General features: G+C 37.3%; 1 long non-coding RNA gene across 1 annotated transcript; it reads right to left on the reverse strand.

Annotated features, from left to right (window-relative positions):
• Window positions 1-6,586: 6,586 nt before the first annotated feature.
• LOC127760557 (uncharacterized) lies at window positions 6,587-8,302 on the reverse strand. Its single transcript, XR_008015105.1, has 3 exons — window positions 8,093-8,302; window positions 7,837-7,963; window positions 6,587-7,286 (listed from the first exon to the last, which is right to left on the reverse strand). It is a non-coding gene; the product is annotated as an uncharacterized LOC127760557 (long non-coding RNA).
• Between the last annotated feature and the right edge of the window lie 8,463 nt (window positions 8,303-16,765).

A 16,765-nucleotide genomic window follows, 5' to 3' on the forward strand; every position in this document is an offset into this window, starting at 1 on the left:
TTTACGTTATATGCTGCTACAGTACATATAGGTGACAACTGTAGCAGCATATAACATAAAAGTTGCAGTTTTATGATAATTTACCATGATATTGTTGTAGCAAACTGAAACATGTTGCTAATGTTGCAGCAACTGAAACATGCTGCTCACTTTAGTTGTAGTTTTTTAAAATTTACTCTATTTTTTTTAAAAAAAGATAGATTAATATGATTTTTTAAACATTTTTTATAGATTTTTTTAAATACCATTTAGTAGTTTCGAAAGTGTGCGCGTGAAAAACGAGAGAGGTGAGATTAGAAAAGTATAGAGAAGAACACAACCAAATACAGAGAATGGAAAAGCTTAACACATGCTCATCATTCACATAGTATAAAAATTGACCAACTCCTATGTTACACATACTATTATTATGTGTAAATTGTACTTTGGGCTATCTTTTATTATCAAAATGCGTTTCAATTTAGACCGCTCTTAATCCAATATTTTACTTTGAACCAGCTATCTTTTCATTTGTTGCACTTTGTACCACCTCCACCGTGTTATCTAGAGATGTTTGGGTTCTCCTCTAGCGAAGGTATTGCATGCTGCAGATGGGTGGGGGAGTTCGCCAGTGTGTCAGAGCCGATATGCCACTTGAGGTCATTAGGGTGTTAGAGAAATCGTATGGGGTGATCTAAAACTCTAAATCATAAGAAAGATAAAGTTAGCTAGTTCAAATTAAAAAGATTGGATTAAGATGAGTCCAAAGTGAAACCATATCAATAAAAAGGTGGCCCGAAGTTCAATTCAATCTATTGTTATTTACCTAATGACCTCCCTATGCACCTAGCTGCATACTTCCTCCGTACTCGTAAAGGAAATCGTTTAGGACAGCGACACGGTCTCTAAAACACAATTTTAACTTCTTGTTTTTATAAAAATATTTATTGAAAAGTGATATATGTATACTTTTATGAAAGTATGTTTCAAGACAAATCTATTCATATAATTTTTACATTTTCAAACTCAATAAAGTGAGAGTTATTCATGATTTATATTTCCAAGGTTTGACTTCAAAATTGTTCTAAACGACTTCCTTTACGAGTGCGGAGGAAGTACTCCTGTATGGTTTCAAATATTTTCACTGGCTACTATTTATATTTTAGCTTTGACTGTTATCCTTTTTTGAAAAGAATATTGATGTGTACTTAAAAAGTAGGGTGCCATATTAGCAATGTGTGTTGTCCCGTAAATACAACCATACAACTTTTATTAATAATAAATTAACATATTACAAACTGTTAATGGTCATGTTAAAAATTGATGGTCAGACAATGGTTACAAGTAAATAAGAAGATTGGACTGACTTGGGTGCACACAATTTCATTTGGTAAATGGTGATGAATGCCGAAGCTATATATAGTCTTCTTTGATGAAAAATGCTCACTCCGTTTCAAAAAATGTATAACGTTATTGGCTTTCGCATAACGTTTGACCATTTGTTTTATTAAAAATTTAGTATAAATACGTAAAAGTATAAGTTTAAGGTTATATTTTATTTGATGATAAAATAAGTCATAATGAAATAAATGATATTTATATAAATTTTTTAGTAAGATGAATGGCTAAACATTGTGTGAAAAGCTAACAACATCATACATTTTAAAATGGAGATAGTACCTTGATAATCCAAAGTACAGGGGAAATAAATTTACCACTAGTCAAGAGATGCGATCTACTATATGCAAAGACAAAGGGATGATCATGCATATACTAGATCTAATTTTTATACTAATATATATACTCCCTCCGCCCTCAGAACTGATAATACTTATCGTTTTAGACAAACGTGGTATTACACTTTAGAATCTTTGATTATAAATTATTTTTAAAATATTTTTCTTTCAAATATGGTGACTACATATATAGATTAGTCTTAAAAAGTATTTTAATAAAATCATATATTTATTAACACTTTTATACATATTATAATAAAAAATATTATTCAAAGTTACTTTTTATAGACCGTGCTCTTGTTCAAAATCGATCAGTATTATTAAGCCAGATAGAGTAGCTCTATCGATCCAAATATCCAATTGTGGTCAACGTACGACAGAACGTCAAAACAAAAAGGATCAACTGATGTATACTTAACCTTCTCCAATTAATAGGGACGATCGTGCACGAGCTATATTAACTCATTGTTCCTTATCCACAGTGCTTATACTGTTGTTTCGCGAAAACAAAGACCTTCACACAGGCGTCCTAATTAATGTATATGCATGTTAGGCCGTGACAAAGACATGACAACGAGCATATATATAGCGTAATGCATGCTCTCTGCAGCAAATTAAAATATATTGGACCTAGCTAGCTTGACATTCCAGATTAAGGGTGTGTTTAGTTCACGCTAAAATTAGAACTTTGATTAAAGTTGGAACGATGTGAAGGAAAAGTTAGAAGTTTGTGTGTGTAGGAAAGTTTTAATATGATGAAAAAGTTAGAAGTTTAAAGAAAAAGTTGGGAACTAAACCCGCCCTAAAGGTAAAACTTTTTCCAATAATTAAGATATATTGCTCTGACCGCACCACTTCGAGGACATGATAATTAAGTTCTGGAAAAAAAAAAGCTTGGTGCCAATGATTTTTATAAATAAGTAATATTAATGAAACGCCTTCGGTCTGGGTTCGAGCCTCCTCTTCTCGAGAATCTACTAGGGTTCAAATCTTATATATGTACCCATCAATATTAAGCATTACGCTAGTATGCCTTTAATAGGCTAGTATGCTTTTAATAGGATTTGCGAGGCGGAGGATTAATTTGCTATTGGTCGTCTTCTCTTTAAGAGTGGATGCCCTTTTAATAGGATTTCGTGATTTGGCCTTGTCTATTCGCAATCTAATTACCCCTATAACATATCTGAAACACTGAGCTAGCATATTTTAAAATTGACAAAGTCATATGTGACTGAGCCAACATATCTTAATAAATGTCTCGTTGCCAAGGATACATTGGCTACAATTTAAATGATGATTAACCATAAATATGGGCACTATGCCAATTCTAAGACTTGAACAGGTCACAACAAGAAACATATCTAATCAATTAACTACACTCACTTTGTATTTTTGCCATATCTAATTTTATACGTCTAGCTCTCATGATAAAATGTTATAATCTCTTTCATTATTTTCCTGTTCATAGACAAAAGAAAAAAAATACTTATTTATTAATCGAGTTCCGCAGAGCATTTTGGTTGACAATTTTAGTTACTACTCCATCCATCCTAAAATATAAGCATTTTAGCATAGTGACAAGTCAAATATTTTTAACTTTGACCATTAATAACAAAAAAAATAAAAAAAGATCAATCATGTAAAATTGATGTTACTAGATTTATTATTAAATAAACTATCATAATATGCAACTCTTTTATTCAAAACATCTTACTTTTATAGATATTGTTGGTTAAAGTAGCATCTCGAAGACCGTATCAGAATAAAAACATCTTACTTTTATAGATATTTTGAAACGGAGGGAGTAGTAGGTGTGATGTTTGACCGGTGGTCGAGCAAGTACGCAACATCCACGATGAATTTATAACGCGTACTCTCTCCGTCAAAAAAAGACAAACCCTGGGTTTTCGTGTCCAATGTTTGACTCTCCGTCTTATATGAAATTTTTTTATAATTAGTATTTTCATTGTTGTTAGATAATAAAACATAATTAATACTTGACTTGTCTTTTTAATTTTTTTATAATTTTTTAAAATAAGACGGACGGTCAAACGTTGGACACAAAAATCCAGGGGTTGTCTTTTTTTTTTACGGAGGGAGCACGCGTAAGCTCTGTAGCGTGAAAGTACGTGCCTGCCCTGCCTACGGACACGAGCTACATGTACGTACGTACGTTAATTCGTACCACACTCGTGCACTGTTGGATGCGTCGCGCGGCCGGCATATATATCGCTAATTAATAAAGCGTGATAAATATGTTTTGTCATATCGTACAACAGGTCACACACGTAGGAGAGGGAGAGAGCTAGCCATTTCAGAGAAGTTATTCACAAGCCGCGCAAGAAAAATCGAATTAATTTATACTGTATATGTTTTTGAAGAGACAAATATGAATTTGGATTTATGTGGGAAGTAACGTACATGGCACATGCACGTTAATTATCAGATAACGATTTGAAATAAATCCTCCTTGAATATAATTGATTAGAGAAATGAAATTAAATGACGTCCAAAAGTCCACCTCTAATATTTTACTTATCAGATACACTATTCAAAAAGATACGTGCCTTAGCATGTATGGATGGTTTGGTTTTAAAAGGAAATGGCTAAACGTACCAAATTTACATAACTCTATTACATACCTTGGTATTCCAATTGCGATTGATAGATTGACAGTTGCAGATTTTAGTATACCTCCCAACAAGATAGAGAAAAGATTGGCCACTTGGAAATGTGGACACCTATCCTATGGTGGGAAAGCAATATTGATTAATTCCTGTGTGAGTAGTATCCCTTTGTATATGATGGGAGTCTATCTTATGCCTGAGAGTGTGCACCAGAAAATGGACTCAATTAGAGCTAGGTTCTTTTGGGAAGGTTTAGAGAGGAAGAAAAAATACCACATGATGAAATGGGAGGCCCTTTGCAGGCCCAAAGACTTTGGGGGGCTTGGCTTTATCAATTCAAGAATAATGAATGTTGTACTGCTTTGCAAATGGATCTTCAAACTTGAATCTGGGGTGGAGGATCCCTGCTGTGATTTACTCCGGAAAAAATATATGTCTAATGGTGGGGGGTTTTATCAATCAAGGACTGAGGGGGGTTCACAATTCTGGAGAGGGCTGCATGAGGTGAAGAATTGGATGAAATTGGGAAGCTCTTATAAGATTGGAAATGGTAAAGCTGTTAGTTTCTGGGATGATACTTGGCTGGGAGATGTGCCTTTAAAAACTCAATTCCCTATCATCTATAGCATTTGTGCCGATACGAAAAAGACTGTTTACCAGATGTGTCCTAATGGAGAGTGGACAATTAACATAAGGAGGAATTTAGGGGGAAGAGAGATGACAGAATGGAATGATTTACATACTTTATTGGATGAGATTCAGCTGAACTCAGATAATGATACTATGTGTTGGAAGTTGACCAAATCTGGTATCTATAAAACAAAATCTCTATACAGAGAGCTAGCCTTTGGGTGTGTTAGAGATGTCATTATGCAAGATTTGTGGAGAACTCCCATACCCTTGAAAATAAAAATCTTGTTTTGGCTCATGTTGAGAGGGAGAATTCAAGCGGCTTCCCAACTAAAAAAGATGAAATGGAAGGGCAGTCCTTATTGTAAACTATGTGGAGAGTTGGAGGATGTCGATCACTTGATGTTTAATTGCCTAATTTCGAAGTTCATGTGGTGTTGCTTTAGAGATGCGTTTGGGTGGGCTGGTATACCCAGAACAAGAGGGGAGCTCCTTGATAAGCTTAAGATGCAAAGTTGCGATGAAAATAGGATTCTACTTTCTCTTTTTGCAGCAGGGGCCTAGGCCATTTGGCTCATGAGAAATGATTGGGTGTTTAATAATAAACTGATCTCTAATGCAACCCATTTGCCTTACAAAGCTGTCTCTTTTCATCTACAGTGGAGAAAACTAGCACCAGTGAAGACTCGAAGCTCTTTGGATACCTCGCGGGACTTACTACTTGCCAGCATCAGAAGGATAGCAAGCTCAAATGCCTGAAAAGTGTAGTAGCGCCGTGACTTCGTGATTTGCTTTGCTGGGTTTGGTAGTCTTGGTAGGGAGCTTTCCAGATGTTTGGTAATTTTCCCTGGCTTGTTTTTGGGCTGAGCCAGCAGCCATGATGCTTATGTTCGCCTAGCTGGTTGTTTCCCAGCCGATTATCTTCTGTTACTTTTGTATTATGAACTCTTATAGCTTTGAATGAAAGCTGGGCTTTGCCTTTTTCTAAAAAAAAATAGCTATGTACATCAAATGGTATAGCTACTAGCGGTACCCATTTAAAAGAAGGAAAAGTCTCTACACGTACTAATTTCTTATACTAATTAATCTTTTAACAACTCATCCCTAACAATACTCTCAAGAAACACCCAGGGGTCTTCCGGCTAGCTCCACAAGGTGATGGGCTAATCGGTTTGGGTTCAAAGCCACACCTCTTCTATTTATTTGATATTAATTTCTTCCCTAATATTCACTTTTTTTATCTAACAATACTCTTATTCTGAACTGTTTTTAGAGGGTACCAAAATGGAGACGGGATTATGGGAATAAGAATGGCAACCATTGTAACACCCTAGGTAACCACGTACCTAGAGTGCCACACCAAAATACACTCAAAACTACTAACTCCTAAAATTATTAGAAATTTCGGCAGAGTCTCTCCTATAGATACGGACATCCATGATAGGCAGTTATAAGATAAACTAATAATAATATTATTCCCACAGTGCTATCTATTCATATAATCCATAGAAAGAAACTAATAGATATCCAAATGAATATTACAAGCAAACCAGGATATAGTTTAAGTGTCATTATGGACCTAAGCAATATAATTTAATAGTGTGTAGATAGATGTGTATATAAGGGTGCTACTTTCCACCCATACATGCCGATCTCATTGTGTACTTAAAACCAAATAAACACAAGAGTGAGTACATAAATACTTAGCAAGTACAATATGGAACTATGAAACACATATACACATCATTGGCAATAAAGCCTGAACATAAAACTTTCTTTCTTTGAAAAGAAACACGGTTTCAAACACCATGTTAAAGAAAATTAATAGTTCCCATCCCGAACAGACATGAATTGAAATAGTAGTTCCCATCCCGGACAACTGTGAATACATCCTAGCATTTGCCGGCAAAGCCGAGTAAGCTTGATCAACAATTACCCATAGGAACATGAATATAAAACCAGATAGCATATCCATGACTCACATGAAACATGAATAATTGAAACTAGAAACAAAAAAGCAAATTGAAACTAAATTGCACATCCATGGCAAGCATGGAAATTGAGTGATTTAACCAGAACCAGAATCCAGAATATTGAAACAAGAATAACGTCATCGTGAACATAAGATAAACCTGAAATATAAATAGCATGAACAATAATCTGAACATATGCAATCACATATAACATAGAAATATATTGAAAATAAATAGGTGGAGCAAACAATCCAAGAAACACATAATTTGTTCGTCATACACTTGCCTTTAACCTCGACGGCAACCCGACGAAACCCCCTCCACACCAGATCTCTCCACACCTGTGGAGTAAAGCTACAAGTAAAACCTCTATTGAGGAATCCTTGAGACTATCTATACATGTACAAAACATCATGAAAGATCAAAACCTAAATTTATCTGTCAACCGGGATGGTACCTACACAAAACTACCTATACTACCTATACAATGTTATATACATATTTCAAAAAGCGCCTAACAAAAAGTAGCAACCGATATCACTTTAGACATCTAGACAAAATTCTCTACAACTTTCATGTGGGCGAAAAATCAGATTAAGCCTATGTAAGTCCCATATAAAGGAAAACGAATTGTTGTCCTGGTTTCTGGACCCGGTCAGCAGTACTCTTTTGGTTGTTTCTCCTAAACTATTTATCAGAATCGAGTGAAACCAGCACCGTTAGAACGATGACTACAAACTTTATTTAGGACAACTAACTTGAATCACAATGGTTTACTACCAGATTGGAAAATACTATTTTTAGCCCATAAACAACAACTAAAAACACCCAACCAGCAATCGAATCGATTCCCACGTGAAAATTGAACTTCCATGGACTAAGAGGAGTTACCCTTATAGAGGAGAAAATCAAATTTGAGGTGAATTTGTGGAATCCCAGAAAATCCCCAACTTTGCTTCTCTTTCCCTTTTTCTTCTTTAATCCTCCTTCTTCCTCTGCCCTCTGAACCTTCTCCCCTCTGATCGTTGTAGAAGCAACAGTGGCATACCACCCAGTAGCAGCAGCAGTAGCAATGAACGTTAGTAGTAGCAGCAGGGACCAAAGCACACAGCAGGAACAGATCAGGTCGACAGCAGCAAGAGCTCACCGGGAAGGAGAAAAACAGAAAGGGATCACCGGTGGCGACGGATGACGATGGCTGCGGTGGCCGGCCACGGCTGTGGTGGCGGTGACATAGAAGCAGTGCCGGCGACAGGGATAATAGCAGCGGCGTCAAGGGCGCAGTAGCGGTGGCGGCTAGGGTTGTAGAGGCTCTCGATCTCTCCTTTTTTTTTCCATTTTATTTTCTTATTTTTATATGTAGGTATATAAAGAGACTAGAACTTTTCTTTTCTTTTTTTTATCTGTAGGTAAAAGAGACTAGAAAGGAGATCAAACGGTCCACGTCGATTCAATCAACGAAACTTCGTTTGGACTCTGATTACTGCAAACTTATAGTCTACTTCGCACTACTCAACGAGCTATACGCATCCACGTTTCCTTATTGCCTATTCCAACAATGGTTTAAAGGTTGAACTTTTGCGCACTTGTTTTAATATTTCCTGAAATACAATAATTTAAAACTCTTTTGCGCATTTGTTTTAATATTTCCTGAAGTACACTAATTCAAAACTCGGGGTATTACGATTCAATCAACGGAACTTTGTTTGGACTTTGATTACTGCAAACTTATAGTGTACTTCGCACTACTCGATGAGCTATACGCATCCACATTTCCTCATTGCCTATTCCAACAATGGTTTAAAAGTTGAACTTTTGCGCATTTGTTTTAATATTTCCTGAAATACACTAATTCAAAACTCAGGGTATTACAGGAACAAGCCCCCTCTTAGCGCAAGTATGTACATATAGTGCCGGCACTATATCCATACGCAACTGCGAGGGTCGGCTATAATAGCGTTTGTAACAGCCCTCCCTCCAGCCGGCACTATATCCATACGCAACTGCGAGGGAAATTCAAAACTCAGCTATAATAGCATTTGTAACAGCCCTCCCTCCAGAAATTCAAAACTCGAGGTATTACAGGAACAAGCCCCCTCTTAGTGCACGTCTGTACATACAGTGCCGGCACTATATCAATACGTGCAACTGCATAACAGCCCTCCAGAACCGCGTAGCCAGCCAGCCGATGGGCGGACTCACTTACGCATACCACCCCACTTATAACAGCCCTCCCTCCAAAACCGCGTAGCCAGCCCATTCGACGGGCTGGCTCACTTACGCATACCACCCCACTTACACTTTTATCCTCGTTTCATATAAAACGGTTAACCCGGGAGTGATACGGTTGGAAGGAAGATACCTTATAAATTGGTTTCACCCTTTCTAAAGTAGCAAGGTGGTACTAAATATGCACATACAACTCTCACGGGCCACACATGTCTCATCCTAATTGGGCCAGGATGTCACAACCATATCCAAGCATATATGATATGGTTGTTAAGAGAAATATTATTTGGAAAAAAGAAGAGCATATTCACCATTGTCACTTCCTATCATACCAAAAATTTGGTGTTATCAAATTTCAGTACGGTGACAACCTAAACATGATCTTACCCAATTGCAGAACTTTCCTTTAATAAAAACGCTATTAAATTTTAGGATGCATCAAACTAAATATATCTAACGTTACCAAAATTTGGCAACACCAAAAATTGACATTGTTAAAATTTGGTAAGGTTAATTTGGGAACAAAGTGAATAAGCCTGAAATGTTATTTGCCATTTGGAACCATAATCTCGTCTCAACTCATATATATTAATTGTTTGATATATATAACCCTTTGTTATTTGTTTGGCATTATATATAGATCTGCACAAGAAAACAAAAAAAAACATAAGGATATATCCACAGAAAATATCCAGAATTAAACAAAAGAAAGGGACATAATGGGTACATAATAATTAAGCAGAAGGTTCTCCAACATCCCCACTATAATCTGTTTTCCACTGATGAGAAATGTCTGTCGTGTGTCCTATACGTACATATCAAAGCTACCTACCAACCACTGTTACTATAGCTAGCCAGTACTATATCTACTCCCATAATTAAGCATAGAGGCCCCATTTGTAGCGATGTGATTTAGCGATCCTACCAATATCATGCGTATATATGCACACGTGCCAATTAGCTGCAAATTGGACAATTACTACTCCCTTATCTGTTTCCAAATATATATATATATGACTATTCCTATTATTGAAAAAATACAAATGTAAAACATAAATCGTATATAAAATACCTTTAATAATAATAATGTCATAGTAAAATAAATAACATTTACATAGTGTTTTCAATAAAAATAAATGGTCAAACAGTATGTTTGAAAGTTAAACAAGCTTATATGTATTTGAAAACTGAGGTAGTAGTATCACTACTATAGAATTGGTCATCTTGATGCTGATAATGAAGATGTTTTGGGTTGATTTTCTACATGTATGATGATTCACTACTTCAACTTGTTTGAGGTCAGTCTAATATCTGACAGGGTGGTGCACTCATATGTGAAGTGTGCTAATTACTACTCGTCACCATTGTCTATCATCATTAATGGGTGTTGACTTGTCATAGGAATGAGGTACTCTCATTGGTGACCATTGATCTGTTATGTACTCCCTCCGTCTAAAAAAAGACAAACCCTGGTTTCCGTGTCCAACATTTGACAATCCGTCTTATTTGAAAAAATTATGAAAAAAATTAAAAAGACAAGTCACGCATAAAATATTAATCATGTTTTATCATCTAACAATAATAAAAATACGAATTATAAAAAAAATCATATAAGACGGACAGTCAAAATTGGACACGGAAACCTAGGGTTTGCCTTTTTTTTTTGGAGACGGAGGGAGTAGCCAATAGCCATCATAAATGTGGGTCATGAATGCTAATTCCCTTTAGTGTATATAGAAGAGGTACACATGTATGCGCACTTAAAGCATGGCTTGTATCTACGTTTACATAAGAGCATTCCCAATAGCTCATCTGTCACACACGCAATCTTGAAAATAGCATACCGAAGGAGAAAAATGGGCTCTAGTAGATACGTCATCGCTACTTCCAAATTTGACGTTTCTCTCTCCACACCATCCTGTAACCGCCTAAAAACAGATCGAACTTCCGCCCCCATCCGAATCAAGGGACTGATCCACTGCCGTCAACACTATCCCGTGTGACCTCGACTCCTCATTTTTCATGGCGACGACCAATGAGGACAAACCTAGTCGGCCACTCCGCCACCCGCGCTACCCATAGTGATGCAGACTGTCTCCCGATATAATACAATTGTTGCAGTAGAGGATACCGATAGAGTGATCGTGGATATCACGGTAGCTTTCTAAGAGACGTGGTGAGGAGCGCCGGCCTAGGGACAGTAGTGGGGGGTGGGATGGAATGGGGAGGGGGAAGGGAGGAGAGCTAGCCAGCCGCCCAGCGGGGATATGGTACACACACGCAAGCGTACGTGCACGCGGTGACTGCAGGAACATGTCCAGGATATTCCCGTGCGTGTCGGCAACAGACCATGTACAGTATGTACTGCACGCATGCTTGTGCAGTTACTACCGGACTGGTGGTAAATCCTTCGTCCCGCCAAATTCCTGCTGTAAATGTACTGGCATATTGCATATATATACGTAATATATTCATATATAGGTGACTTCGCACATATTTTGCTGGAAGTGAATGTTTTTCACTGTGCATTTTCAAAGACTATATGTCCGAGCAAGAATAATGTAGCAAAACTATAATTTTTTTTCTATTAATTATAGTATGAAATGCCCAAATTAACGATTCAAGAAAAAAAAAAGACCCCCACCTATTCTACTAATAACTACTTCCTTCATCCCAAAATATAAATATTTTTAGCATAGTAAAGTCAAAACATTTTTAACTTTGACTATTAATAATTGACTATTAATAGAAAAAAAATCAATCATGTAAAATTCATGTTACTAGATTTATTATTAAACAAACTATCATAATATATAACTCTTTTTATTTAAAACATCTTACTTTTATATATATTATTAGTCAAAGTAACATTTCGGAGACCATGTCAGAGTCTAAAATTGCTTATATTTTAGGACGGAGGGAGTAGCTAGTAACATATATACCAATGATCAAACCCATATATATAAATAAAGATATCTAGCCTATAAGTGTGATCGAGGATAACATATTAGATCGTCGGATGATGATTACGTATATGTTACCCAGGTAAACGCGTGGTGGGAGGAGGGGATTGAGATCCTCTTCCTTCACAGACACCATACCTTTGTTACTGATATGTGGGTTCAGGGTTCATCGGATCTATATATCAGTGATAAAGTTAAGTGTGTTTGAAGGTAAAGGAGCCTGATCCGGGAGGAGGGGGGCAGAAGGAGGACGACTTTCGCTTGCATGTGATCTGGACAACGCGCTCCTCTGACATGCACGCAGTATATAGTAGTCCTGCGCGCAGAACGGCTGAGGTGTGTGTTGATCAGTTCAGTGGAGTACGTACGTTGTGCACAAGTCGCATGCACGAGCAAGCAAACGAACGTAAAACATAATGGTAGTATGGTACTACTACTAGCTATAGCTGACAGCGCTGCATGCTTCACACAGATGGAGTCATATAGATATAAGATGTTGCACATGTACACGCTACTGGAGATACAATCTTTGCTGGGTTAGCTAAAAACCACATTAGTCCCGTTCCTGTAACCGGTTGAAAAGCCAACGTCACTTTTATAATCTTTAGTCCCGGTTAGTGTTATCAATCAGGACTAAAGATCATTTTTAGTCCTACAGGTTCAAAAAACGCCCAGCCCCTTATTATCTTTAGCCCTGGTTGGTATTGGTATTATCAACCAGGATTAAAATTCAATGCTTCATATATAATCCCTCGCATTTATCCTCTCCTTCTGGATCACAAACATTTCATCCTCATCTTTTAACTTCCTCCTCCCTTTTCTCCTCTCTCCACTCTCTCTTTCCTCTCTCTTATCCTCTCCTTTTCTTTTTCTTGCAGCAGCAGCAGCCTGGAGGAGGGGGCAGCCTGCTCAGGCCTACGCGCAGCGGGCGGCGGCCTGCGCAGGAGCCAGCCCCGGTTGATTTAGTTGTTAGATTTTGTTGATTTATCTGTGAATTTGTTGATTTGTGATGTCTTTGAATATGTAAATTTGTGATATGAATTATGAATGTGGATGTGGACGATTTTGCGATGTTTATGTGAATGTTGATGATTTTATTGTTGAGTTTGGTTAGAAATCAATATATCAAAACACAATAAAAAAAAGACTAAAGATGACATCGTCAGCCACGTGGCGCTATCATCTTTAAAGATAACCGGGAGTAAAGATATGCATCTTTATTTCTGGATTCGGGTTCCGGTTATATATCCAAGATTAATTAAAGAGGTTACGAACCAGGGAGTATAGATGCATTCTTCAGCTGTGACATGAGATAAATACGCGTGTATACATCGTACTGAGCTCCAGGGCCAATGGAAAACATTATTGATCACACATGCATAAGCATATGCATGCATGCTGCCGCACACGTGGGACGTACTGTGCTTGGCTAGTTGCACTGTTGTACATGCATGCATTTGCCGGCCGGTTGGGACTTGGGACTTTGGGACCAACCCCAACCCAATGCATGGGATCCGGCCGGTTCACCTGCAGTCCCAGCTCTAGCCAGTGCGACTGCAAGTTAAGCAATCACACTAGGATGTCCAGTTTAAATCCAATGATCAAATCATTCGAGATATCGTTGAAAAAAAAAAGGTTTTTACTGTAGCTTTAAATCTAAACCCTCCATAGAAAAGATAGATAGCCAAGATTAGATCTTGTGCAATCGTTATCTTGCGGTCCCTAGTGGAACTGTATTTGATCTCAATCCTAACGTATGTAGTTACACATATCGTTGAAAGATGAATTAATGTCGATCGTTTTCTTTATTACAACTTTTTTATTTCTTAAATTTGGAGTGCACGCTACAGAAAATTATTTGTGGAGGTGCCTTACATATTTGTCTACAAGCAGATCCTAAGATGCACCCGTATGTTGCTAACGCAAAGGGACCTTTAGGCTAAATGAACACCTGCTGTAATATGTTATGCGAGATAGATGATGAATAAATTCGTCCACCGTGACTAGATTATGAAAAGTATGTTGTATATTGTATTCTCATGTATACGATCAAAACATTAGGTTAGCAGATATTATAAATATAGTATCATTTCCTTTTCTTCGGTTTGATAGCCACACGAGGGAGCATGGAGGTGACTTATTGCAAATGTGAAGCCATGGTGGATTGCCATGTCAGGGGTCGTAGCCAGTCAGTCGTGATTTAGTTTTTAGCCCTATGTACCATGATATATTAAGTCAAGATTAGGGCTCCAAATATACGATTCACAAGATTACGGATCTAAGTGGTACCACGACACAATTAAAAGAGTACTAGCTACTCTAGGTTTACACTTTATTTTATAATACACTTGTGAATAGAGGGAGAGAGAAAGAGAGGTACTCCCTCCGTTTCACGATGTAATTCATTCTAGCATTTCCCATATTTATATTGATGTTAATGAATCTAGACATATAGACATCAATATAAATGTGGTCTAGATTCATTAACATCAATATAAATATGAGAAATACTATAATGAATTACATTGTGAAACGGATGAAGTATGTAGGGAGGGGGGCATATTAATTCTCTCGAAAAGAAGAGAAGGGATATTAATTGGTTGAGTCCTGTTGAAGACACTATACATGAACAATAGTATCAGCTGACCCTAAAAGTCGGATATACTAGTAAAATGCCTTCAGAAAGCCACTAAAATACGTACGGCTATATGTCAGCATTGACAGTGCAGCATGCACACACACTTGACCTCACACTTGGCCAAGTGTCTGTTTGATGGATAGAGAAGAGCAAGCAAGCAAGCTGCAGGGCAGCAGCTCTGCATGGTGAGAGCCAGCTGGGGTAAGACTAGCATCACGTGTGGGCATATGTATGGTCCGGTCTCGCACGTACGTACGTACGCCTTGCCCTTCGCTCCATGTGCACGCCAGCGTCGTCATCGCCGGAACCGGTCGTGTGTACGTCTCTCCCCTACGAATGTTGAAGCTCGATCGAAACGAATTAAGCTAGCAACTTCCTCCGTTTCACAACGTAAAACTTTCTAGCATTACCCATATTCATATGGTTGTTAATGAATCTAGACACATATAAATATTTAGATTCATTCACATCTTTATTAATGTGGGCAATACTAGAAAGTCTTATATTGTGAAATGGAGGGAGTAGTTCCTTACTCTCTCTTATCCCTCAGGTCGTAAATATTTGACACTTTAGATAAGATCCGATGAAACTTTCATTGTCAAACAACAAACCTTTAATGTATATACTTAATAACTACTTCCTCCGTTTTATATTATAAGACCTAACATTATCCACATTCTCATATATGTTAATGGATCTAGACATATATGTATGTGTGCCTAGATTCATTAACATCTATATAAATGTGGACAATGCTAGAAAGTCTTATAACCTGAAACGGGGGTAGTAATTAGTTCCAAAACATAAAACTGATACCAAAATACATAAGAAATAGTGCACAATGATGTAAGAAAAGAGAGTAAATTATGATTTAGGGGATATATTCTTGCTAAAGTTTTACTTTTTACTCCCTCCATTTCACAATGTAAGTCATTCTAGCATTTTCCACATTCATATTGATGTTAATGAATCTAGACATATTGATGTTAATGAATCTAGACATATATATATGTCTAGATTCATTAACATCAATATGAATGTGGAAAATGATAGAATGACTTACATTGTGAAACGTATATGTCTAGATTCATTAACATTAATATGAATGTGGAAAATGCTAGAATGACTTACATTATGAAACGGAGAAAGTACCACTCTTGAAATGTTTTTTCTTTCACTTTGGACTAGCTACATAAATATTTTTTCACTTGGGACTAGTAGCTACATATTGTTGCCAGTGTTGCACTTTGGACCTTATGTCCAAGTGGCCCATATATAAGTGAGACACGGACACCAGAGATGGTTAGTCTCATTGATATATTGGTCATCGGTTTAAAGTTTAACTTTTTGTTGAAAATACCTAGTCCAAAGTAAAATAGATACTTTTAAGGTGGTTTGAAGTGAAACTTTAATATGGCAAAGTGTAATTTAATTTTAAAGAAGATGTGCTAAAAAACTGTTGACATTTTTTCCCAAAACATTCAGTTTGTGGACTGTTAGATCACGTGGAGATTCATGCAAGGGAATGAACAATTCTTTTTACATCGCCAGGGGTGGACCTACCACTATGGCATGCTGTGGCGCATGCCATAGCTAACCTTCTTCGCGAATACCCCCACCCCCAGCTTCCCAGAGGTGTTTTTTTATCATCGCCAGGAGTGGACCTACCACTATGGCATGCTGTGGCGCATGCCATAGCTAACCTTCTTCGCGAATACCCCCACCCCCAGCTTCCCAGATGAACCATCGCTTCAATGAGGTATTTCGTAACTGCAATGTGGGCATTTTTACGTTTTTTCTTTGATTGGAATGAAGGGGGTGTTCAGATTCCGGGGTGTAAACTTTTGGCGTGTCATATCAGGTGTTATATAGGGTGTCGCATGGGATGCTCAGGTATTAATAAAACTAATTACAGAATCCATCAGTAAACCACGAGACGAATTTATTAAGCCTAATTAATCCATCATTAGCAAATATTTACCGTAGCACC

The sequence above is a fragment of the Oryza glaberrima genome, chromosome 1 (assembly GCF_000147395.1).
Source record: "Oryza glaberrima chromosome 1, OglaRS2, whole genome shotgun sequence".
NCBI lineage: Eukaryota > Viridiplantae > Streptophyta > Magnoliopsida > Poales > Poaceae > Oryza > Oryza glaberrima.